The sequence below is a fragment of the Triturus cristatus genome, chromosome 3_1 (genome assembly GCF_964204655.1).
Source record: "Triturus cristatus chromosome 3_1, aTriCri1.1, whole genome shotgun sequence".
Taxonomy (NCBI): Eukaryota; Metazoa; Chordata; class Amphibia; order Caudata; family Salamandridae; genus Triturus; species Triturus cristatus.
The window spans coordinates 1,058,223,127-1,058,249,662 of NC_140583.1; the positions used below are offsets into that span (position 1 = coordinate 1,058,223,127).

Sequence of the window (26,536 nt, forward strand, 5' to 3'; positions counted from 1 at the left end):
GCTGATCACGGGTGTGTGGGTGGAAGTTAGGAGACCTGTCCAGGGTATGTTTTTTTAAAATCATTCTTCACGTTATGTGGAGAGCTAGCAACTAAGCAGCACTAGTTTTTTCTTTGTATTCAGGGTCACCCACTTATGGTGCATGACTAAACGTCTTGTACAGCCAGCGAAGTACTCTGAGCTGGCCAGCCCCAGAATGCAGCAATGCGCGCTGAAGTGCTAGAGAGAACCACCTTGGCGTTTTATTTTTGTTGCCCAGAATTGCAAATCAAACACAATTGTTTTCCGCGTCACTTCAGCCGATGCTTTTGTTTTCACTGCTGAGGTCCCTTGAACTCACTTGGCTGCGTGTCACACACCTGGACTCTGGATGCAAGCTGTTCACCTGGACGTAAGCAAAGGAGAGGGTTCCAAACCGCATGCGCGTTGTTCTCGCTCTCCTTGGTGGCACACCCAGCTAGTAGACGTGTCTGTCATTGGCTGCCAAGACCCTTCATTAATCGATAGTTGATGTGAGGTGAAGGCGCTGGCACCCTCGACGCTCTTGGGGGGTTATGTTATAGTCCCGCGCAGAGCTAGAGCCTCACCTAACTGCAGATGCCTTTTTGCAGCCAATTGTGTGAACAACTTTATATTAACTATTGTTTACTTAAAAAATGGCAGGCATTTACGTTTGCTTTCCTCCAATCATCGTGTTGCTTCTCTGGTCTTCCTGTCCTTCCTCATGCTGCTTTCGCTTATCTCATCTACCTTCACCTGTGTTGCTTTTGCCTCTCTCCAGCCCTCCTGTGTTGCGTCTGTGTTTTTTCCATCCTCCCCCTCCCTGTTACTTCTGCTCCACCCATTTGCTTCTGTTCCTCACTTTACCGGCTGACTAAAATATAAACACTTTTGCATGTTTTGTTTTCTTTTTAGTTACAGATTCAACTCGGTTTTGTGACTAAAAAGCACAAAAAGCGCATGTGTTGTATGAGGGCCTACAAAATAACAGGCAGCCCCATCGACGTTTTTTTTTTTTTGGGTAACATTTCCCCACTCTGCATTCCATTGCTGAAAATCAATGGCATAGACAATAAATAAAGGTGAGAACTACTTTCTTTGCCAATGCTTGATTGTCAATGTCTATGCTTTCATGTACTTCCAGTGAGCAAAAAAAGAACAAGCATTAAAAATGCAATAGGTCTCGCCTTTTATTAAGTTAAAGCCATTTGCTTTGCTATACATTAGCAAAGCAAATGGCTTTAACTTAACCAAAGGTGAGAACTGTTGCATTTTCAATGCTTGTTTATTCTATTACAGGACCGGAGGCTTCGTATTATGCTAGTTTAACGCTGATCAAATGCCACAGAGGAAATATCACTCACCGGTTTATAATAAAACTGTTTAAAGGTAGACTCCGAAGACCAATTGGCAGAATGCATGATATCCTGAATAGTAGAACCCAACATGAACGTCTTAGAGACCATGGCGCCCCGAACAGAATGTGCCCCAAACACTTGGGTATCAATACCTGCTTCTTTCATAACAGATTTTAACCATCTGGCTATGGTAGCTGCAGTAACAGGTCTGTAAGGTCTTTGCAAAGCGATTATTGCACCACACCGTCAGGCCGAATAGACCTGGTACATTCTTCGTAAGCCTTGAGACATTGTACTACACAGGGTTTTGTATCACCAGGAAAAGCATGATATTCCACACTACGTGACATAGTTTTAGTCCTGGAAGTGATGTTAAAAGAAACTCCTTCAGGAGTAAATACTCTACCTGTAATATCTAGAGCTTTAACAACCGACAAACGTCTACATGCAGACAGACATAACAGCATTGCTAATTTGGATGAAAGTTGTTTCCTTGTCAACATATTGTTGCTGGGCCATTGATTGAATAAGGAAACAACTAGCAAGACATCCCACAAGGATGTTTACAAATTAATGGATGCATCCCTATTGGTTTGCCTTCAAGCTGAGAATGACCTACCGAAATGGCCGAACGGAAATTGTTGATGGAAAGATATGCCAAACCCTCAGAAGCCTTTTTGGACAACAAATTTACAACATAGGGTAAGTCTGCCCCCACGGGATCCATGTGTTGTTCCACGCACCAACGAACCCAACACTTCCAGGCTGAAGAATACCTTTTCTTGGTTGAGGGGGCCCAAGTTTGGTTGATAAAATCTGAAGCTTGGTCCGAAAATCCTGGCATTTGCCAACGTTGCTGGAAAGTCTCCAGGCCATCAGGGACAACTGCCCCGATAGTACCATCGGGTGCATATCTCCATGAGGGCCCTGGAGCATCGTTGAGGACCACGGAATCATCCTGGGGGAGTCGCAGCTCACTTCCAATAGTATCAGGAATCAGGGCTGCGACTTCCACAGAGGAATCGCTAGGATCACCTTCGCCCTCTGGCGCGTTATCTGTGTGAAGACCCGGGGAATCAGAATGAAGGGGGGAAAAGCATAATTCAGGTTCAGGGACCAGTTCTGAGAGAAAGCATCCGTCGCCAGAGCCAACGGATCCGGTCTCCAACTGAAAAACTTGGTCATCTGACGATTCAGTCTGGAGGCAAACCGGTCGTTCTTGCACTGTCCCCAGGTCGCCTGTAGCCACTGGACTATCCAGGGTTGGAGTTGCCAATCGCTGTAATCCCTGTGATGTCGGGAATTCCAGTCCGTCACTACATTTGACTGACCCGGAATGTACTCGGCTATGACTGAGATCTGGTGGTTCAGGCAATAATGCCAGAAGTCCTTCGCTATCTCTACAAGAATGGAGGACCTCGTGCCTCCCAACTTGTTGATGTAACTGCTGAGACGTCTATCCGCAAGAGGATGCAACACGAGACATGTTTGGGTGACAGAGTCCGGATCGCGAACGACCCTGCAAGGAGTTCTAGGCAATTGATATGGAGGTCTACTTTGCGTTAGGACCAGTGTCCTCCCGTGGAAATATCTCCGCAGCGAGCTCCCCAGCCCCAGCGGCTGGCGTCGGACTCTATGATGACCTCCGGCAGGGAGCCGAAAATAGTCCTGCTGTTCCATGCCTCCATGTGGGCAGGCCACCCCTGTATCTCCTCCTGAACCTCTTGGGAAAGAGGGACTAGAGGCCCTTCTGCAGATGCTGAATCTTTAGCCTCTGAAGGGCTCAATAGTGGAGAGGCCCTGGATAAATCTCCTGAATGGAGGACGCTAGAAGGCCCACTATCCTGGCAATCACTCTGAGTGAGATCATCTGTTTGGATAACAGGGAGCACAGCTCCTTTTTGATATTCCGAAGTTTGGAACGTGGAAGACTCAACTGAGCTGTTTGAGAATTTATGACAAAGCCTAGGAAATCTATCGTCTGGGAAAGACACAGAACTGACTTGGACTCATTGATCATGAACCCCAGGTTTTGTAATGTAGCAATGGTCGTGTGTAAATGCTGAACCGCTAGAGATGGAGACTGCGCCATGATAAGAATGTCGTCCAGGTAAACTATCATGCGAACTCCCTGTTCCCTGAGGTACGCTATCGCGGTCTTCATCACTTTGGCGAAGCACCACGGTGTTGAGGAAAGCCCGAAAAGAAGGACCAAATACTCGTACCATCGGTTCCGCCAATGAAATTGCAGGAACCGGCGATGGAGAGGAAAAATGGGAATAGACAGATAGGCATCTTTCAGGTCCAGACGGACCAGCCAGTCCCCTTGTTTCAGGAGATCTGCCAACAGATGGATGCCCTCCATCTTGAAATGTTTGAAGGTCATGTAATGATTGAACTCCTTTAAATTGAGTACCAACCTGTAACCTCTGCCTTTCTTCTGCTCCAGAAAAATATTGCTGCAGAAACCGCGAGGGCCCTCGTCGCAAAATGCTATCGCGCGTTTCTGCAGTAATTCTTTGAGTTCGGAATCTATAAAATCGCCCTCTAGTTGGGAAGAAGAAAGCTGTCTGAGTAGCCTGTCCCGAAAAGGGGTCTGAAAGAAATCTAGATGAAAACCCTGAACTGTCTGCAATATCCAAGCATCCTGAGATAGTTGAACCCAATTGTGATAGAAAAATTGAGTACGACCCCCCAATGGCAGTAGGAAGTTGTCTGGAGCACTTACCTGAAGATTCAGGGGTCTAGAATCCTCCACGATACGATCCTCTGCTGAAACGCCTCTTGTTGAAGCGCTGTCTGGTGGGGTAAAAGGTGCCCCCACAGGTGGAATTTCACTCTCCCTTGCCTCGATCGAAGTCTCCTCTCTGAGGCCCTTGGGAGAACTGGCGGCCAAACGAGTGTCCTCGGCCTCGTCCGGCCCTGTTGAAAACAGCAGCCTGAAAGACTCTCTTAATGCCCGATCCAGAGTCGTGAAGGTGCCCACATATTTGGCCACGGCTTTGACGAAACGGTCTCCGAACAGGTTCCCGTCCGCCAAAGGGCCCGGTTCCGCTGCAGCCAATTCTGTGAGATTGGAGTCCATGCGCATAAGGATTGATTTGCACCGCTCAGTGGAGATGGCACAGTTAGCGTTGCCCAAGAGGCATATGGCTCTCTGTGTCCATCCTGCCAGGACATGAGGATCCACCGCAGTGCCGGATTCCTGCGCTTCTAATGCCATTTCCAAGATCTTAGCCAGAGGACCGACCACATCTAAGAGCTTGTCTTGGCACCCTCGCCAGGCGTGATCAATACATTTCTTGGGGTCTTTTGCGAATTTTTTCAAAAAGGTTAAGAGACTGGAGTCTATATCCGGGGTTCCTGCTACCTTATCAGAAATATCTGGCCTAGGACACTCCGAGCGGAGTCTGTTGCGCACCTCTTTGTCAAAACATTTGTGCAGATTTTCGTGCAAATATGCCGCAACCTCAGGGGCAGGTAACCAATCTGACGACCTGGGGTGAACTATATCAGCTCGGTTAAAGGTGAAGGGAGTGGGAATAGCTTGAGGTGTTTACACATTCTTTGACGTCTTTGTTCTCTTTTTAGGAGGGGACTCGTCCGGGGTGTCAGTTCCTGTAGTATCCGGGTCTGTGTCAGTGTCTGGGGCCTTAGATTTGTCGGTGTTGGGGGGAGGCAGTGAAGTGTATGTGGAAGAATGAGGCCAGGGTTTAGGCTGGGGAACGTCTTTGGGGGGGGGGGGGGCCGAGGGGGTCTGCCGGAGCAGTGAAACCATGACGTTCCGCAAACTTTTCAAGCTGTTTTATTGGTTTCAATGCAGTAGCTAGCGCCTGCTGCACAGTTCCCGGAACTGCTTTCTCAAGGGCCTTGTTGACCGACTCCTGGACCGAGGCGTCCAGGGCCTCAACAATGTTGTCTTCTAGGGAAGGGATTGCTACCTCATCTTCATACAAATTATCGTCCTCGTTATAAGTGACCCAATCCTCCATAGTGGGACAGAATTTATAGATATATTTGCTCATGAGGTGAGGCACGCAGAGGAGAGTAAAGGGGGGAGCCAACTCACAGCACAAAATTCAAGAAGGCTCCTAGCTCCTCAGCATAAGCTGTAGTACTGTTATTGCAGCCCTCAGGGCATCTATGAAGCCAAAGAGCAATATCTTTTAAGGAGGTGTGCACCCTCCAGGCCCAGAACGTTCTTGCAGCCAGCCAGGTGTTTGTTCGGTGGTGATAGAGTGAAAAAATCAAAACGGGCAGTAGCGACGTGCGTAGCCCAAATCCTACTAGAAAATAGCCCAGTTGGGCTCCGCATGTCGAAACCGTAATGTAAACGATAGGGAAAGGCTCCTCGCGCGTCGGCTAATAAGGAAAGCCTCTGCGTGTAATAAAAGCAATATGTTTCACTGCCGTAGGCAGCGCGGTGCCAGAATCTCCCAAAACGGGAGCCCTAATAATGCCGTCCGAGCGGCCGTAATCGCTGAGACAGTTCCCTACTGACGGGAATTTCAAAGATGCTTTTAGCGTAGCCGGGAATGCACTGGCATGAAGCGCATACCTCCTTGATGTCAGCGGGGGCGCAGGCTCGTCAGGAACCACAGCGCGAGACTCGCGCCGATAAGATACAGCAAAGGCAGTAGCGAAACAGGGAAAGCACCCTACAGAGTATGCAAAACACAGCAAGCACAAAGCGCGATAAGCGTGGTAAAACGATTACATAGCGTTGCGCGCCTAAGTAATATATCAAATAACATCGCTGTTCGGATATGGCATAATGACCTAATGAATACACTTAACTTTTTGCGTGAGCAGCAAAGAGGATGATTTCCATTGATGGTGGCTCTTATGGGGCCTTACAGGATGTGATGTGTTACATGTGCATCATGGGAAATGTAGTTTATTTACATAATAGAAAGTTTTCATTGGCTGCTGTGAGTGGCAATAAATAGAAAGAGAATCATAATACGAAGCCTCCGGTCCTGTAATAGAATTCTAGTGTCGCTGGCAGGCGACAACTGCTTTTGAGGATTCATTGTGGTTTGTGTGGGTAAGATGAAGAGAGGCCGTTGCTATGGAGAAGGCATAAATGTTGGTCCTTGTCACTGTTGTCATATAACTGGTTGAAAAGGAGGTATGTGCAAAGAGGAATGGTACATGCAGGGTGTTCAGGCCGTGGGGGTGACTGGCACTTGGTGAACAGGTTAGCAAGTGCTGACCGTTGAGAGCATTGGGACAGGATGCTGATTGTCGGGTAGGATGGTGGGTGAGGTTATGGTGGGTGACAGTTGGATGAAATCGATGTACAAAGGCATAGGACAGAATGGTTGGTGTGCAGTTGTTCGCACCCTTAGGCATGGGGCATAGTGGATTCTATTCTGCATAGTTAGTGGTTTGCAGTTGTTTGCACCGTTGTGCAACATTGTTCTGAATGGGGAAAGAAGTGAATATTCAGCTTGAATCTGGGTTGACTTATACATTAGCTAATTTAGTACATTTGAGACCATGACTGGTGTATTGGTGAACTAAACAGCTGGGATCACAACCCATGTGTTCCTGGGAGAGTATATGTGTTGATATCTAATTTATTTCAAGCTGCACTGTATTTTGTAATTTGAGAGTTGGTTTTCATCAAGGGAGGTGATTTGATTTGCTGGTGGCATCAGACTGCCAAAATGATGGTGTTCCGACCAGGGTCTTCATCACCACTAATTTCTTTTGAATATGAGCTGACTAGAGGTAGTGTAAATGGATTGTATATACAGTTTTTTTTTTTTTGAAACCGTTTATTACAGAATCCCAAAAATATACAAAGATGGGCCTACAACCTTCAGGCCGGCCGCTAGCAAGCAGAAGGAGCATGTGATACAGACAATAGCACGCATGCTGCGGCAGAGGGAAAGTCACAGGAGTTGGAAAGCGTTGGCAGCCACACCATCCGGACCCCACATAACGGTTTCTTTTTAATATAAATAACAGCAAAAAACAAATCCACAAGGCAACCCACAATCGGAAACAGCAGCATGTGCTCCCCGAGGAGGGGGACCCTACTAGTCCATAGGAGTATCGAGGGGGGGAAAAGGTCAGGACGGGGACTAAGTAAACTCATTACCCAGAACCGGAAAGACAAACTGGCTAAGGAGACTGGGCCGGTGACGGATCGGGCAATAACGGCGGGGTACAAATTCCCCCACGGTAGGCGTTCCAGGGGCCCCACACTTTCACCCATTTCCCAGGCTTACCTCTCGCAACATACATCACCTTTTCCCGGAACATGCACCAATCCATGTTATCCTTCCACGCCGAGACAGTCGGCGACCTCTGGGAACCCCACAGTTGAGCAATGTCACGTTTGGCCACCATATATCCCAGAGTCACCCACCACGTCTGCGGCACCGAGTAGTCGGTTGGCTCCCACACATTCAGAAGACATCTCCTCGCCTCGGGCAGCAGCGGCACACGCGTAACTACCCGCAAAACCTCATGCACTCCACTCCAGAATCGCGCCACATCCGGGCATTCCCACAAAATATGGAGAAAGGTCCCCAAAGAGCCACACCCACGCTTACACAACCCGTCCACAGCATAGCCCATACGCATCAGCCTCGGCCCCGTAACATAGACCCTATGGAGTATCTTGAGCTGGACGAAGCGAAGGCGGGCCGGTATGGCCACCTCTTTCGGGGAGGCCACCGCAGACACCCAGTCCTCGTCATCCAGCTCCAGTCCATCGGCAACCCATGCCTCACGGAGGCTAGTCAGCAGTCCCGAACGGTCATTGATAAGTTTTTTATAAATTAATGAAATAGTGCCGTCCGGTACATGCCCATCCAGCACTCTATCTTCTAGCGGGGAGCACTCCGGGATGGAGGCGACGTCCGGAAAAACGGAGCACAACGCATGACGAATCTGCAGATATCGAAAATACTCCCTGTCCTGCAGCTGGAATTCTGTCTGCAGCATATCGAACGTCTTGAATCCCCCCCTCGTCCAGAGGTCGCCCACCCTGCTGATGCCTATCATGTCCCATTTCTCAAAGCCCTTCGAGGTCCACAGAGAGCCCAGCCGCTCAGATGCGTATAATGGCGTCGCCCGGGTCAAGCGATCCTTCCACCCCATCGCCACGTTAGCCGTGTGCCACACCCGTACCATGACCCCCGTGGGGCCCGTCAGCCGCGCGTCATGCGAGCTAGAATAAAGCGCCCGATTATAGTCACCGCCCGGCAGCAAGAGTTTATCCATCTCAAAGGCCGGGTTCAGGGCGGGCCCGTAAAGGCCGTGATTGATCGCAGCCAGCTGGGAGGCCCAGTAATATCGCTTGATATCTGGGAGGGCAACCCCCCCGTCATACCACGGGAGCTTCAGCTTCGCCAGGGCGATACGCGGCCGACCCTCCCAAAACAGTCGGCGCTGCAAACTCTCCACCTCGCGAAAGTAGCGCGCCGGGACAACGTCCATTGTATTCTGCAAAGCATACAGGAAACGTGGCAGCGACATCATCTTAAACAATGCCGCCCGGCCGAGCGGCGAGAGCGGCAAGCGCGTCCAACGCGCGACGTCCTCCTTCAGGCGCTGGAGGGGGGGAAGCAAGTTCTGGCTATATCGGGCCTCCGCGTACAGGGTAATGAAGACACCCAGGTACCTAAATCCCCGCGGGGCGATCTGAATAGGACAACCCCGCGGAAGGATAGGATCCTCCCCAGAAAGGACATATACACACGATTTAGCCCAGTTGATGACCAGGCCGGAGTTGAGGCCAAATGAGTGCAATACATCAACCAGTACTATCCGTGATTTACGTGGGGAAGCCAGGTACAGAAGAATATCATCAGCGTAAAGAGATACGCGGTCCTCATACTCGGGGGACCATCGGAGACCACGAATAGAAGGTTCCCACCGCAGCCACTCCGCCAGGGGCTCCAGGGCAAGCGCGAAGAGGAGCGGTGATAATGGGCAGCCCTGCCGCGTGCCCCTGCCCAGCTCAAACGGAGCCGACACTCTACCGTTCACAACCACCTGCGCTAGCGGTCCCGAGTACAACAATTTCACCCAACCGATGAATCCCGGGCCAAACCCAAACTTCGCCAGTGTCGCCCAAATATATGGCCACTCAAGTGTGTCAAACGCCATAGTGGCGTCCAGGGATGCCAAAATGGCCGGTTCCCGTATAAACGGGACACGTGCGAGCACCCCATGCAAGCGCCGCAGGTTAAGCGCAGTGTTGCGATGAGGGATAAAGCCGGACTGATCCTGTTGAATCAAGTCGCACACCACGCCAACCAGTCGAGTAGCCAACACCTTGGCGAGAATTTTGGGCTCCGCATTCAACAGCGAGATAGGCCGATAGGATGTGACCCGGTCCCGCGGCCTCCCCTCCTTATGAATAACCACAATAGTAGCCAGACGCTGGTCTAGCGGGAGGGAACCCGCCGAGTGGGCCGCGAGGAACATAGCACGGAGATGTGGCGCCAGCGTATCCGGTCGCAGCTTGTACAACTCGATGGGAAGACCATTAGGACCCATGGCCTTGCCGGAAGCGACCGAACGTATGGCGAGGGCAATTTCCTCAGATGTTGGGGCGGCGTCCAACGACACTCTGTCCTCCTCCGAAAGGGAAGGCAGCGCGATATCTCTGAGCAGGGCATGGGAATCCTCTTCCGAGCGGGAGGACACCGGGGAATACACCCCACGGAAATATTCTGCAAAGCAGTCAACAATTTCTTCCGGCTCAGTAACACACACACCATCCTGTTTCTCAATCGTTGGGACAACTCGACTCGCTCTCTCCTTTTTGTCCAGCCACGCAATCAATTTACCAGCCTTATCACCCACATCATACAGTCTCCCCTGTTGCTCTCTACTGAGGCCCCTGGCCGCCTCCGTGACGAGGGCCTTATAGGCCGCTTGCTTGAGTCGGAGAACATGTAATTTGTCATCCGTCACCCCACATTCTAGATCATCCTCCAACTCGGTTATCTCAGTTTCAATACGGGTCACCTCCTCCCGCTCGCGCCTCCGGGAATGGGAAATAAGGGACAGGGCCTCCCCCCGGAGTACCGTCTTGAAGGCCTCCCACAGAGAGACCGCCGATGACACAGACCCCACATTATCGTCAAAGAATCGCTTAAGGGATTTAACCAACTCTGCGCGAATGGTGGGGTCACGCAGGTACCAAGGATTAATCGGGACCACCCTACCCTCTCCCCTCGGGAGAATATCAAAGTGTAACAAGAGTGGGGAGTGGTCTGAAATACCCCGCGCCAAATGGCGCACCTCCTCTATCCTCCCCGCATGCGCCGCCGGCACCAGGACATAATCTAGCCTTGAGAGACTACCATGGGCCCCAGAATGAAAGGTGTACTGTAGCTGCGTGGGATGTTTTAAACGCCAACAATCCACCAGCCCCAAGGTATCCAAGAGGCCAGACAACCACGCTTGGGCACGGGGGAGATCCCTAGGGGGGTGACGATCCTCCATTCCGGAAACCACAGCGTTTAAATCCCCCCCAACCACTAGAATCCCCTCCGGAAGGCCAAGGAGGAGGCGCCCCAAATCCGCAAAGGTGGTCGTCTGCAACCATGGCGGGACATAGACAGACACAAAAACGACCACTCTGCCCTCCATTCTACCCACCAGAACAGTGTAACGTCCCCTGTCATCATGGAGCACCTCATCAATTTCCAACGGGAGCGAGTTCTTGACCATGATGCCCACACCCCTTGAACCAGACGTGAAGCCCGAATGGGCCACAAGGCGGTAGCCCCGTCGATTCATAGCACAAAAGGAGTTACCAATGAGGTGTGTCTCCTGCAGAAAAACTATATCGGGTGAAATTCGTTTCAGGAACTGCAGGACCACACCTCGTTTTATCCTGTCCCCCAGTCCATTAACATTCCAGGACAAAAGACTCAGTCCCCTACCCCCCATCATAAACTAAAGCAATCACTCGTCCCCCAGAGAGCACTTTAGAAATAGCACACCGATACTTTTGCCTTGTGGTGTAAACGAACACCCCACCCCAACAAAACTCCCCCCTCCCTGCACCCCTGCATGAGCCCAGACAGCCCCCCCAACTTGCAGTGTGCCTGTCGCCCCTATATAATGAAACTAGCTAGACCCCCTAGAGGAGGAAAGAGTACCCCTTCTAGACCCCGCACCACCTCCAGGGAAGGGAGGGAGGGAAAAACGAATACAGAAGAACGAAAAACCCTAAGCTTGGCCGAGAGTGGCATCATATCCGTCCAGAGTGAGGCCCAGTATCAACACCTCAGTCCCGGTCCAGTGGGCCTTCTCCTCCCGCCGCCCCCCCCCCCGCCATCCCGATCACGACCCCCAGACAGAGTATCCAGCCAGTCCCCGGCCACTTCAGGACAATCAAAAAAGTGTGTGCGACCATCCACCTCTATCCGCAGCCTGGCCGGGAAGAGCATGGCGTATTTTAAGTTCATGTCCCGAAGCCGCCGCTTGACGCCCAGGAAACTCAGTCTCTGCTTCTGGACCGCTTGGGTAAAGTCAGGATAAAAGTTCACCTCCATGTTCTCCAGCTTAAGCGGCCCTTGCAGTCTGGAGGCTTGCAGAATCGCGTCTCTGTCCCGAAAGTTAAAAATACGGGCAATGAGAGGCCGCGGAGGGGCTCCGACCTTCGGCTTTCCCCCGGGAACTCTATGAGCCCTCTCCACGGCAAAGAATTTACTCAGTCCCCGAGGCTGGAGATGGGTAGTGATCAGGTCCTCCACAAAGAGATCCGCCGCCGCCTCCTCCCGTCCCTCGGGTACTCCGATGATGCGGATGTTATTCCTCCGGGCCCGACTCTCGGAGTCCTCCAGGCGCCGATCCATGAGTGCACTCGCCTGACGAAGTCGGTGCACCTCCGTTTGGAGGGCCGCCACCTCAGTCGTGAGGCCCGACGCGGTGTGGGCCAAAGAATCGACCCGGTCGTTGGTCTTGGAGAGATCAGCCCTCACCAGGTTGACATCAACTAGGACCGCGTCGATTTTATGGGCTAAGGTGTCAAACCGCTGGCCCACCGAGGCCTTCGTCTCAGCAATGGCGCCCATGACGTCTTGCAGAGTCAGCTCTGTGGGCAAATCCGGGGCATCCGGGGGGCACTCAGAGGACTTGTGCGGTCCACCGGGAGATCCCTTCGGGAGGGTGTAGCGGTCCATGATGTTGGCCTGATGTGCGGCGCCACGCCGGGTCGACTTGGCCTTCAACCGATCGCCATCTTGTTTCGTGGCCATCGTCTCGGGTCTCACACCCTCACCAGCCACGCAGTAAAAGGCCAGCAATCAAGGCCACGGGCTCCGGGGGGTCACCCCAGGACGGCGGAGCGGGCCACAGCAGGCAGGCAGGCTGGGTCACCCAGCGAGGCCACCCCAACACAAAGAGCGCCGTGATCCCACCTGCAAAGACGGCAAGGGGGCGCGAAAGTGAAAGTGCGGGGTACGCGACTCGCCAGGCCCAGCCCGCCGTTGTTGTTCACTTTGCCACCGGGTCGCCCCCAAACGCGAGTCCGGGGTCAGGAGCGAAGCAGGCCGCAAACTTCAATCGGTGCTCACTCCGGCACCCGAGGTCCGATTCGAAAACGGGAAACGGGTACCACCTCGGCTCAGGCTCACCGACACAGTCCCCTCAACCGATGCAGGATGAAGACAGGATAAACGTAGGAGGTCGCGGAGGTCCTCGGGAGCCTCGCACCTACGCGGCCATCTTGGTTGCGCGCTAGGCTCCTCCGTATATACAGTTTTTATTAAAATTGTTACAGTAGTAAAGTATTGGCCGCTGGGCTGGGGACCTCTGTGGTACTTTGAAGCATTGGAATGTTAAGGAATTTGATGGACTTGTATCAGCTAGTATCTCGTCTCATTGCTAGCCTAACATACTGATTGGTGGTCTTTAAAACTGGCACAGTCTTTTAGTCACTGGATTGTTTTGAAAGACAGCAATCTTCTGATGGTGCACATGGTCTGCAGTGTCATTTTTAGGGCTCGCCCCTAGCGATGCAGTGCATAGCACTGCTCGCGCAGGTGAGAGTCCTTTTGTGGACGGTTCAGAACGGACCCTGGAATCGCACATGCTCGCGCGTGTGCTTTTCCTTTTGGGTTCCGCTATTGGACTTTGCGTGCGTGTTGTTTTTTAAACAGAGCACGCAATAGGCCAAGGCGGGCGCGTTGCTCCGCCCATGGCCTATTGGTATCTGTTACGTGCACCAAAGCCCATATGTTTTCAATTATCGTGCCCAGACACGGGTGCGATAATTGAAAACATATGGCTCGCAGTGGCGCTCGCGCACCACTCGCGGGCGTGTTTTTTTTAATCTTGCTTTCAGTGCCGCGTGTTTTGTGTTGCAATTATTAATTGAATAGAAGTATCAGGGAAGAACAAGTCAAGGGCACCATACAAGGATACAAAAATACACAGGAAAAAAAGATCAGCCCCTAATATGGAGGATGGCTGTCAAAAACATTTCAGGTGCCCCAAAGTGGGGGAGGCTCTTGAAGGCTAGCTATACAGACCAATAACAGCGTCTGCCCCGCGCAGTCACAAGAACAGCACCATGCTGCAGGCCCCCAGGCCACAAGACCTCAGGAGGAGAAGTGGGATAAGAAGGGTTAAAGGAAGGGGCTGCGGGAGGCCAATAGGACGAGGGTGGCGTTTCTAACCGAGCTCCCTACCCAGAGATCGGTATGCTGTGTGAATGAGGGGGTGGGGGGGGCGAGCGTGGAGTCCAAGTCTCCTTGAATCCGTGCAAGGGGCTGGGGATGTTCTGGCCTCTCCTCTGGCCCCGGGTGCTGCTAGCGTTAATACCCCGGGGCTGCCGTAGTCCTCAATTACACGTGGGTCAGCCTCTGACCGAGGCCACCCATCAGCCAACATCGACCCGCTGCGGCTGATCAGTAAGGCCCCATGCTGGGGTCACCAATACCACTCATGCCACTAATGCACGGGGCGAGATGAGTACAGAGTGCCCCTAGCCCCCTGTGTTGCTCGCCTATCGGGCGTGCCGGCCTCTTCACCGGCCCGGCGTATCGCTCCAGTCACCGGGGCTGCCTTCGTGGACAGGGCCACAAGAACCAGTCTGAGTCCCCTGCCTTGTTTATTATTACTTCCATGAAGCAAGTAGGCCCAGTACTGGTGAGAAGGAATTACATTTCTCCTTCCAGAACATCTAACCCTGAGACCTCCAGGGACGGTGGGACTACCGTTGTGGTGTTGGTCACTCCTGATTGGAGAGATGTGGTGTTGTGCAACGCAACCTCGCTTAAGTCTGACTTGCAGCGCCATGGAAAAAGTAAAGTTCAAGGGAGAAGATGTGGCCTAACTGCTTGAGCGGTCAACCTCAAAGCAAGTCTCGGCAGGGACCCTCGACACCCTGCAAGTCTGGGCAAATCACTTAATTTCCCCGTGCCTAACATAATGAGTGTGTTTGTCTGTAACGCAACTGGTACTCCTGTAAAGCGCTCCGATACCTTTGGGCCGAGTTCGTGCTATATAAAACTCCCCAGAAATAAAAACATTTGTTCTGCTCCTGGGCATTAGTGCGGGGAATCAAACCACCAATATGGGACATGCTGGAGGTTCATAAAGTCTTGTTCCCCCCTGGGAATGCCATGATATCTTTATTGCCCAATATGACACAAATTGACACATGGAAAACATCAGGTGCTTTTTCAGTCGGCTCATTATTGCTGAAAGCAGGAAACAATTCCCAGTCTGTACTGTAAGTGCTGATTGCCTTGTTTTTGGCGTCTGCAGCTCATTTAGAGCCACGCTAGAACAGAAGAGTGTTGAATTGTGATTGTGGCAGAAGAAACCTAAATTATTGGTTTTCGGTCAGCTTGAAGTGGGTCTTAGGCAGGAAGTGGTATTTTTACAGTGTTAGTACATTGTCATATCTGACCCTTTGGAGCCCTCGTCAGGAGCACCACACTGGACATAATTTAACTTCACAAGCGTTTCTAAGCCCAAAGATAACAAGCATTTGCAATGCAATAGGTCTCGCAGTTACGAGAGTTTCAGCTATTGGGATTGTAAATAACAATGCCTTTTATTTATGTTTTTAAAAGAAAAACAAAAATAAAAAGCATTATTATTTGCAATGTCAATAGCTCAGACTCGCGTAAATGCGAGACCTATTGCATTGCAAATGCATGTTTTGTTTTAGGAGCAAGTGAAATAGGTGTTTAATTTATCTTCCAATGACTTTGTCAAATTGCTTGTGGCATCTGAATATCTTTTGTCTGTAGCTGTGACAAGCTAGGTGAATGCGTTTGTGACTTGAAGACGGAAATCTGGATGGATTACCTAACATCACAATTGTTGTAGAGGATCTCTCATCCATCTGCTGCCCAATTGTGTTAAGCTTTGAGTTAGACCATTTTATCTTTGTCCTTTGTAACTCTTTTTGGGTGATACTGGTTCTGTAGCTTGCCATTTGAGCTACAATTCAGACGATTAAGAAGAGTTTTTCGGGGTAAGGTTCATTGTTTGACTGGTATCCCGAATGTCTTTTCAATATGAAACTGAAAATAACAGTAAGCAATGACCTTATGGGAGAGATAAAGCCTAAATAACACACTTTGCATACATAAGTCTAGACAAATGCCAGGTAAAAGAGAGGTGAGTCAGATATTTGGGACATGTTCTGTCTCCTTTAGAAATGCATCTTAAAGTGAGACTGGTTGAAGTTACAATAAGCAATCATGTGACTGGAGGTACTAACAAGCATTGGCATAGCCAATAGGTCTCACCTTTGGGACCTTATAAGTGTTTAGCGAGAGCTGTTGGCTTTCCCAATGTGTTTAAGAGATGAGGTAGAGCAGTGTGACTGCTGCACATTATGTTATACATTTATAATAAGTGTTATACATTTTTGTTGCCTTAGATATAATTAAGTTATTATGTATAACTGAGCAACTGTGTTTGGTAGGTGGCTGCCGCTTCTTTCAGTCTGCTTGCTAACTTGTAAGTTTATGCATTTGCTCCAATGGTATGGCCACCATTTATTCACAGGTGTGAATTTCTACGTGTGCATTACAGACAGACACGCAAGAAGGAGAGGGCACAAGCCAACATGCACACCAATGACAAACCAATATCAGCCCATTCTTTTTAGGCTAAGCAAATATTTCATATTTTGAAGCTCTTTCATTCGAAAAAAACCCCATTTTTATATACTTTTAAACATACCATAATTATGATGACAAACGGGCCTGTCTGGTTTTCTCGCTTGATGCAGTATGAATATCCTACGTATGATACGAGAAAATCTACACTGTCTATTATAAATACAATGCGGCACCTGGTGAACTCCCCCTCTTAATACTCCCAGATACCGTTTAAAAGAACATTCTCAATAACAGTTTACCTTGCCAATGTGAACCAAACTTGCAATCTTCCTTTTTTCTTTTCGTTATCACTGTTCCTATCTCAACGTTACTCGAGTGCCCTACGATAATACCAATAAAACTATGAGGGATGTGGTATATTTCATTCACCATTTTACCAAAAACACTGGCTTCGTCCGTATATAAAAAATCCCTGTAGTCACTAAACCCTTACGTTTTTACCATAACGTGCAGAGTCACGGAGAAAAATATAAATAGCAACATAGCGGGACATCTCTAAATTTCCCTTATCCAAATTCAATTGCTAAGCAAGTCAGGCGTTTAACTAATAAATTAAAACTATCCTCGGAGCTGCCCTCATACTGAGGGAACGAGAGTCTTGATGTATTAAATAGACCAAACAAACGACCCGCCACTAGTTTAAAATCAAATACAATACTAAGGAAAGCCAGCATCCTATGCTCATCCACCTTTATTGTGGCTGACCACTTACCGGGATTCAAAATTCTCCTGCACGTACGTAAAAATGCCTCCTTATTTACCTACGCACCGGGTCTCTTTATATACTCAACTTGATCGGCAGAAGATCGAGCCAAATCACCCCGTTTGTGAAACATCGAGATGAGACTCGAAAAGTTACTTTGCCTCTGCCATTTTAGAAGGCATTTAAGAATATGTTTGATATTCTTAAATGCCTTCTAAAATGGTGGAGGCAAAGTAACCTCAGTCCCATCTAGATGTTGAGCATATAAAGAGACCCGGTGCGTAGGTCTATTTAATACATCGAGACTCTCGTTCCCTCCAGTATGAGGGCGGCTCCGAGGATAGTCTTAATTTATTAAACGCCTGGCTTGCTTAGCAATTGAATTTGGATAAGGGAAATTTAGAGATGTCCTGCTATGTTGCTATTTATATTTTGCTCCGTGACTCGCCATGTTATGGTAAAAACGTAAGGGTTTAGTGACTACAAGCATTTTTTATATATGGACAAAGCCAGTGTTTTTGGTAACCTGGTGAATGAAATATACCACATCCCTCAGTTTTATTTTTTATCGTAGGGCACTCTAGTAACGCTGATATAGGTGATATAGTGATAACGAAAAGAAACGAGAACGTCCCTGTAAATTTTTTTTTTTTTTAAAACACGCCCACCAGTGTAAAAGGGACGGGGCTTAAAAAAGAGAAAGAAGCCAAAAAACACCCCCCCCCCCCCCGAATCTGAAAAAGACGGGGCTTGAATTGACAGACAAAGCTCTTCTCCAATGGCTGACCAGCATTTAAGAGGCCAGCCAATGGAGAAGAGGGGCGGGTTCAAGCCCCACTACTGGAAAACATAAAATCTCGCCAGCGAGACTGCGCAAGCGCAGCCTTCGCTAGCTGAGACCTAAAAAGGGGTATAATTTGAATGTACTAAGTTGAGTAGGAGTACCAGGTGTTTGGAAATAATGTCTAGTTGATGACTTATTTGTTGGTGGATACCAGTGGGCTGGGGCTTGGCATTGACCTTGCACAATCGATATATGTGAATTTATCAATATCGGTTTATTCTAGGGCTTTAATTGGGACAAAGTACAGTTACTGACTGGTCATTTACTGTCCGTTTTAGTAGTTTAGGGACTTAGGATTTGGGCACCGCTGAGCATTTTTCTATAAAGAAGGGCTTGTTTGGTCCAGACTAGTGTTGGACCAATTCCTTGGATCCCCCTTGTTTTGCCTGGCTCTGTGTCTGGGATCGATTGTTTGTTTGCATTGCCAGAGCTCACCCTACACCTTGGTTTCCATTCATAGGACTTCTACAAAATTACGAATTTTCCAAACAGATTGTTCTTGTTTAAATGCCTACCATGACATCATTCATTTACCTTATTAGAACTCCCTGAGACTACCCTGCTGTGCGCACTGTTTCCTAGGTGCACTGTGTGACGTATCGTCTCTTCCTGTACATTGGAGTCGTTTTCACTTTACCATTGCACCACCAGAATTACATGTTACTGATGATGACCTGAAAAGCAAACAGGTTGAAATGTCGTCAACCACCCAGCACATTCTTTGGTGTTCTTGGTTCTTAACATGTCCTTCATTAAATGTATCCTCATTGCCCATGTTTTGTAACCATTTCATAAAATTATTTGTTGAGCTGTTTTTGCTGTCCCTTACACTCTGTCACATGTTCACTTGCGCCGTTCACTTCCTGCACGAGCACATTTATGCACACCCACGCTTAAATTACATCTGCATATAATGTAAAAGTGCTGATATAAAATTTTGCATATGTAGCTCCCTATATAGACCGCATTATATTCTAAAATAATTGTCTCCTTGTTTCTGCTCTGCTGCAATTATTTTTTGCATTCTGTCGAATCCCCTAAAAATAGTACCTGTTGAGACATTGTTGCTTGTTACACAAAAAGTTACCCAGGTCTCAACTGGGTTTATGGGTTACCTCTTGTGTTTTTTTTCTTTTCTGGACGCAGTCTTGTAGCATGTATGTAGGTTGACCATTATGAACCGTGTCCCGGGGGAAGAACAGCAACCTCTCAATGAAGCAAGAGGTCCGTCGGTGCGGCTAATTCCAGAGGTCAAGGGACCAGGAAGTGTATTACTTGGTTACACTATTGGGCTCAACCATTATAATCAATGTGTGGCAATAGATGCTTTGTGAGGAGTCCAACTCCAAAAGGGAGAGACGTGGTATGTTGTGCGGGAAAACTGTGCTGTATAAAAATGTGTAGTGATCGTCCGACTGAGCATGTCAGTTGATGGGGTTGAGAAAATTGGCCTCCATGGTAGCTAGTGCTTTAAAACAGCAGTGCTGACTGTGATCATTTAATGTCCGTTTTAGGTGTTTAGGGACTTATGTTTTGGGCATACCATCTGAGCTGCAATACTATTGTAGGCCCTTATTTCATTTAATAAGGACTCAAGGTGCTGGATGTGCTATTGAGCAAACACCTAACGTTTCGTAATTCTCATGACTTTTGGTCATCTTTTTGGATGGGTGTTGAATTTGGGATAATTAGCCAAGCAAATTGCTAGACACCCAACACATTTTTAACTTGTTTTAGGGCTGGGTGCTAGCTCTTCTTTGAGTCCTACTTTTGCGGCAGATGTTCTGATTTTTAGATTAAAGCGTGATTTTGCTCTCTGCTTTATTGTCCACTGCATAATAGGGTGTTTGAACCTGTTAGTGAAAGGCAGTATCCATTTGGTGTTGGCAAGCAGGTGGATTGTTTTTTTTTTTTTTTTTGAAAAACCTTTATTGATGTTTCAATCATTTACACGTATGGGCTACAACCCCCCGGGGCCGGCCGCCAAGCAATCAGAACAATAAAGGCAAATGTAAACACAGGCGGCACCTCGGAAAGCAAAGTCTACAATACAATATAGTCCGGCCAATGAGCCGCACAGGTAGGACACCAGGAGAGAAAGGGTTTTTCATTTTATAATAAAACAAAAACAGTAGGATCAGGTGCCAAACAATTTCCCAACAGCGATAAGGGGCAAGGATAAGAGACGTAAGCAATAAGCAGCAATACATTGAATCAATGGCGCAGACACGGGAAAGTACGGATGGGGAGAAATATCAAAGATAGTTGCGCCTACAGGTCCCCGTACCTAAAGCCCAGCGAAACCCCCGGAAACTGTGGCACACATTAAGAGCAAACGATTCACAATAAGAGGAGTGTACCGCGCTGATCCCAGAAAAACAAGCAAAAAGAAACAGAGAAGAAAAAGGAGGCCATGGAAAAAGAGATAAAGACTAAAGAGTCCCCTCCCCCATCCCCCCACCCTGCACCTCTGCAAATGAGTATGGCCCCACCCCCCAGCAGTGTGCCTGTCGCCCTGGAACTAGACCCGAAATATAGAAGAGACAGGGAAAGAAGGAGTAAGAAAGAGCCCCCCCAGACGGGGGGGCGGAGAGAATGTAATAAACTGGAGGAGGGCCTTCAAAACATACCCCCGGCTTCTCCCTCCCGCACGGTGAAGTCTCCCCACAGCAAACAATTAGCAGCACCAAGTTGATCATATCAAAAAAAGGGGGGGGGAGTGGGGAGCATTATGCACCAACTATGCGAATAATCATGAGAGCACGCAACCATGAGTCCGCCTGTCTACTAGGTGACCACTCCTGACGGATCAGCCTCAGCCTTGACCGCTCTTTGCGATTCTGCCCATGCCTGCCCCTCGACCCAGCACCATGTCCGATGTCCCAAGGTACAGGAGTGTCCAAAAACAGTCGGGAAGCGACGCACACAGGTGGGGTGGAAGTCTCTGAGCATCAGCACGGACCGCTCCATGGAGGGGCGTCTTTTCCAGTGCTGCCCCAGGATCTGCACTGCACACAAGGTCCAGACAGGCTGAAGCAGTCAAATGAGACACACGTTGCTGGAATCGTCCCTGGGCCGCCGGAGACCGCGCACGGGACAAGGCCACCATCTTCCGCTCAGGTCCAATACCTCCGGAGCAGATCAAGCCCACAGTTAGCCGACCACACGGTAGCATACTGTCCGGAGTGTCCGGCTGTACACTAATCGCGGGGGGGGCCGCAACATCTTCCTCCTGTGTGCAGTGTGGAAAGCCACTGTGTACTTGTGGACCAGCATGCCGCCACTGTCCCAACGCTGTTACCACACCATCTAGCTTCCTCCCCAGGACCCCGGCGCCATGAGCCAAGGAGTAATGAAGGGCACCAAGAGCCTCCAGGAGGTCGCCGTACCCCAGAGCAGCTCTCTCCGATCGCTCTGCCACACTCCCGACCGTCGCACACCCCCAGTCCCGCTGCGTCCCAGCGGACAGGATGGTAGGCTGCATAGTGACAAAATGGCCGCTGGGAAGGCCCGACTCGTATTGGGGCCAGGACCCCGGGGCCAACGCCTCAAGGTCCACGTCGCTGAAGACAGGGATCCTGGGGCAGGCACAGATTCAGCCGTTGCGCGGTCACGGGCAACCGTCGTCTCCACCACGGACCAGCTCCCGCGAAAAGCCGGGAGCAGCCCGCAAGGGTCCGGGCGAGCCAGGGACGGCGTCCGGGCAGCTCACCGTCAAAGGCAGGGGCAAACACCACAGAATCCGAGAATTGCACACCCGGGCATGTCCTCGGTCCGCAGCGCTCAGCAGGGGGGAGCGACCACAGCAAAATGCAGGCCGAGGGGAGCACCACTCCGGCGGACCGACTCCACCCAGTCACCACAGGCCGCTGTTGTTAAACTGCCGCCCGGCCAAGGCGTCCACTCGAGGTCCCGGCTTCGGGACCGCACGGGCCGCAAAGTTCAACCGCTGATTTCTCCGGCGGTACGGCAGTCAGAAACCTCAGAGTCACACGATCGGTTGCCACTTTCGTTTACGAACACGATCTCGTAGCGCAGAATAAGGATCTCATGCAGGATATCCGTGCGGGATGCGGAGGTTCACGGAGCCGGGAATCTACGCTGCCGTCCCGGTCGCCATCTTGGCTCCTCCTCCAAGCAGGTGGATTGTTAAACATGTGGCCAAGGTATTCACTCCACATAGTGTCACTGGACTCATTCCATACTCGCGAGGGAATGGATCGAGGATCAGAAATGCCACTGCATGGATATGTGTCCTAAGAAAGCGGACTTTGATTAGAAACTTGATTCACTGAACGGGCCAAACCAAACTGTTCTTTGATATGAAGAAATGTAATTGCATAGTAAAGGCCAAAATTCCACACTTCTTGAGAAAGGGCCAAACTGTACACACTGAACTAAAAAGGGCTGTGGTTTAAAAGTCTAGTGTAAGGTGTTAGGTTGGTTTTTGTTGTGGTATGAAAGGCTTTCTTGCTTGTTATTTTCTTGTAACATTGTATCTAGAACTAAAAAGTGGATTGTTACACTATTTGTGGGTGTGTATAGTTTTGTGTATGTTGTAGTCACTTACTAAATGGAGTAATGAGTTGTGCTAACTGGTGGGCTTTTGACAAAAGATTTGTGGAAATCTATGTACTTGACAAGAGTAGGTGTCTCTTTGCAAGGCTAGCCAGGCATGTGGTGGATGTGAAGTAAAGTGGTTCCCTAGTTTTCAATTCTTCTTTCTAAATTCAGGATATGTTTGCTCAGCTCTTAGTACGAGGTTCTGTTTGTCAAAACTGCCTTTTATGTTTTCGTCTTGTTTTCATTTTACCAGTCAAGTAAGGCTTGAATTCTTTGCTCCCTGGTCTCTGGATATTCTGTTTTCCCATCAGCAGTCCGCAATAAATTGGATCAGCACTTATGCTTGACAGCATTACATTTAGTTCGCAACTTTGCTTTGCAAGCTTGATTTCAACTCTGGTAATCTCTGGAAGCCCTATGGTTATAAAGACCTCACATAACATTTACTATTGAGTCTTGACGTCACCCTGCTGCTGATAAATTGATGCATGTGACAGGATTAACTACAATTTGTATTTTAGTTTACTGAATAAAAATGAAGTTACTACTATTATCAGAGATCTAAGGAGAGGCCAATTTGCTTTTGCCAATTAATATACTGAGTTTGTAGACTCTGGTATTTTATGGATGGTCAACCCATTTCATAGAGCAGTGGACATGTAATCAATCACTCTTCTCTATCTATCCTTAGGTACCAAGATGTTTAAGATCCCTGATTTTTCTTTCTTTATTTAGAATCTCGATACCCTTTCAAGTTCGCCTAGACCCATCATAATCTAAGGTAGAGAAGTACACGGTTCAGTTATAGTGAGAAACACATTGTCAGTAAAAAGGTTGATTCTGTGTTCCTCATCACCATATTTCACCCCTTTAATGACTGGGCTCGGCCTTGCAAGAGCAACTGGTGGTTTAATAATCCATGAGGAGTGGGAACCCATGCCTCGTTCCTCTTTGAAGCTGAAATATATTTGACATAACCTCATTTGTAACCCAATTTACTCCATTTTCACATAGTTTGCAAATATACACTATTAATTGCGTCCAGCCCCATCCTGTTCCAGCTCACCCTGTCAAATGCTTTTTCAGCATCTAAGCATATTAGGAGAACTGTAATCCTCTTCAATTTGCATTTTTCAAACTGATGCGCTGCTTTACTAATACTGTCCCAAGCCCTGTGTTTCGCACAAATTCCAGCTGGTCAGGTTCCAGGAGTGCCAGTCTGATCTTCTTCAGTCTGCTGGTTAAGATCTTGACATATATCTTTATATCTGCACTAATCAAGGTTATTGGTCCAGCTGTTTTGCAATATTCTGGTGGTTTAGCTGGTTTTAGGATCACCTTTACTTGATTGCGAGCTCCGTTCAAAGGTTTTGAATAACGTGGGGAGGGATTCTATGAGGAAGGGGTTTAAAGTCTCTATAAAAGGCTAGCTTAAGCACTTATGGACCTAGGGCTTTGTTTGTGTGCCTCACTTTGATGGCTTACAGGACTTCTTGCGTGGTGATCTTGTTGTCTAGCTCCTCTTTCCATTTGTGTGAGATGACTGGAAGTTGATTCACCTCCATTAAGGGCCCCATCCCTTTTCTCCTTTCCTTTCAGTTTCCCCGGAATACCTGCTTTAGTCTTAATAGCTTTTTCTCTGCATTGTTCCTCAGAACTCCCAACTGTCCTTTCAAACGTGTAATTTCTCATTTGCAGGATTTGATGGCGTTTATGCTTCTGTTTTATTGCTCTATTTTTTCTTTCTATGACACTCTACTCTTGACAATATACTCCACTTTGACACTACTCTAGTGATACTCAAAGTTTGGCCCGTGGGCCGCATACGGCCCTCCTGACCTTTTCATGCGGCTCCCTGAGCACTGGGCTGCTGTTTACTCCACTCACATAAACATTAAAAAAAATATATATATCCAGCAAGCACTTGTTTAAAGGTCAATTGCAGTTAAATAAAAGGAAGTAACGAGGCCCTTAACTTTAGGAACACCGTCATTTTTTAAGACCGCAAACATGTAAAAATATGATAGTCTTTTCAAAATTCAATAAGTGTATTTCATTGACCTTTAGAACCATTTCACCTTAGTAAATCAAATTATAGCAGTACATTCAGAAGTATTTTTTTAAATTGAGGGTTTTAAAACCTGAATTTAGAAACGTTCATGCTCCCCACCCCCACCCTCACCCTGACAACAATGCAATTAATGATTACATCCAAGCACAGGAGATGGTTTTGTACGCATCCTGGAGTCATTTATTTTGAGGTCCTCTTATATGTGATAATGAAGAAAAAGCAGGGCAATTGAAATAAAACAGTTGCCCAGGGTCGCACAATTTGGTCAAGTAGAAAAGCTGGTATTCATCCCAGGTGTTCTGGTTTCACATTGCGCAATTGATTTCAGCCAGTAGACATACATGCTTCTCTTCCCCTACACCCCCTCTCCCACTGGCATCAGTGCGCACCTCGGTCACACCAAAGACCAAACTTTGCGGCTCCCGGGAAAATGTTTTGAGTACCCATATTCTACTCTGACAATATACTCCACTCTTTTACACTCTACACTGACCATATAACCTGCTCTGACACCCTGCTCTACTCTGACACCCTGCTCTACTCTGCGCCACTCTACTCCACTGTATGCAACTTCCTCTATGCCGCGCCACTCTACAATACTCCGATAACTTTTATCCACTGTAGAGCAGCCATGCTGGTGTACAACATGGCTAAAACACATTGGCAAAACCAATAGCTGTTGTATAGGTAAGATCTATTGGCTTTGCCAATGCTTGTTGTTTCTGTGATCGTAAGCAAGCAGTCTGTCACCAGCTCTGCTGGCTCTGTCAGTGGCTTTTTGTAGTTAAGAGCAAACAAGTTTTCATGGGCACCCTTGGTTGTGAGTGATCCTAATCAAGCAGTCTGTGTTACTGAGCATTCAAGCTGTCTCCAACGCTTTGTCTTGATCCTACTGAGTAGTCAGTTGGGTCCACTAATAGTCTCGGATCTTGTTGATTCAGCACATGCAAACTGTGTCACCAGCACTCTTAATCCTGAGTTGGCAATCTGTACCAGTGGCGAATCTTGAGCATGCCAGCTGTTTTACCAGCACCCTTTCCCGTGGTATATTGTGACAGGCCGTCTGTCGCCAGAACCATTGGCTCTGTCAGCGGCTCTCTGTGATCGTGAGCAGACGGTAATTAGCTCCCTGTTCTTCTATGGTTGTAAACTGATAGTCTGTGTGACCGGCATTCCTAAATCTATGATTGTTAGCAGGCAGTCTGTGTCATCAGCACTTTGACTGTATAATGCTGTGCACGCATTCGTTAGTTGCACCTCCATACCCTGTCAGTGATTTTCCGTTCTAATTATCACTCTGACTCACGTTTCACGAGGACGCTCTAGCCACATGGGTAGATTTAGTGACTCATTAAAGTCTGTCTGTAATCCATCTCCAGGATGCATCCACTTCCTTTAACGAAAGTCATTCCCACATTCTGACGTCTCGCTGTCTTGGAGCTGTGCCAGACATCCGATAAGAGGACATTTGTATTGCAGGTGTTTTACACCTGCCTGAAGTCTCTCCTACTCTAGATGTTCGTACAATATGCGGAACAACTAAAGCAAGTTTCACAGAAACGATCTGTTCTCTGCCATCTTACAGCCCCCAGTCTGTCTTCGCGAGCTGCTACTGCCATCACCTCCACTGTACGTTTTCATAGACCTATTTGTTAAGCACCATTTAAACAAATCTGTTTCGGCTTCTAGTACAATGATCTAATAACAGTTACATGTTTGTAATTTTGCTCCAACGCAGAAGGTGATGAGAACCTGTGTATTTATCCATAGTTGTGAACTTTGCCTCGCTATGGGTCCCATGGCTGGTGAGGAATGGTGGGTGAATACTGACCGTAAACTAATATTGATTGAACATAGTGCTTTAACATATTG

The 26,536-nt window shown here is 48.5% G+C and overlaps 1 protein-coding gene across 1 annotated transcript in view; it reads left to right on the forward strand.

The window, feature by feature from the left end:
- KMT2A (lysine methyltransferase 2A) overlaps nt 1-26,536 on the forward strand; it is a 1,466,550-nt gene that overhangs the window by 32,136 nt on the left and 1,407,878 nt on the right. The window lies entirely within an intron of this gene.